Source organism: Leptonychotes weddellii, unplaced genomic scaffold, assembly GCF_054177405.1.
Source record: "Leptonychotes weddellii isolate Sample4059 unplaced genomic scaffold, ASM5417740v2 HiC_scaffold_343037, whole genome shotgun sequence".
Taxonomy (NCBI): Eukaryota; Metazoa; Chordata; class Mammalia; order Carnivora; family Phocidae; genus Leptonychotes; species Leptonychotes weddellii.
The window spans coordinates 1-218 of record NW_027942959.1 but is presented as its reverse complement, the minus strand read 5'-3'; the positions used below and the strand labels follow the sequence as shown (position 1 = coordinate 218).

The 218-nt window shown below is 50.0% G+C and overlaps 1 non-coding gene across 1 annotated transcript; it reads right to left on the bottom strand.

The window, feature by feature from the left end:
- Window positions 1–63: 63 nt before the first annotated feature.
- Window positions 64–197, bottom strand: LOC145719208 (small nucleolar RNA SNORA70). The gene has a single exon (XR_014142242.1). It is a non-coding gene; the product is annotated as a small nucleolar RNA SNORA70 (small nucleolar RNA).
- Between the last annotated feature and the right edge of the window lie 21 nt (window positions 198–218).

The window sequence follows — 218 nt, the reverse complement described above, 5'->3', positions numbered from 1 at the left end:
CATACCTGTCTGCAGCCTAGATTGGAGATAGCATGAGGTCAGACCTCAGTGTCCACTGGAAAGAGCTGTCTCCAAGGTCCCTTAGGGCAACCCATACAATCAACAGGCTGCATACACTACCAAGGAGGCTACTGTTTGCAGCCATGGCACACTGGGCCCCCATGGACAAAGAGCACAGTCGGCTTAATTGGCTGCAGAGTGTACACAAATATTTATTT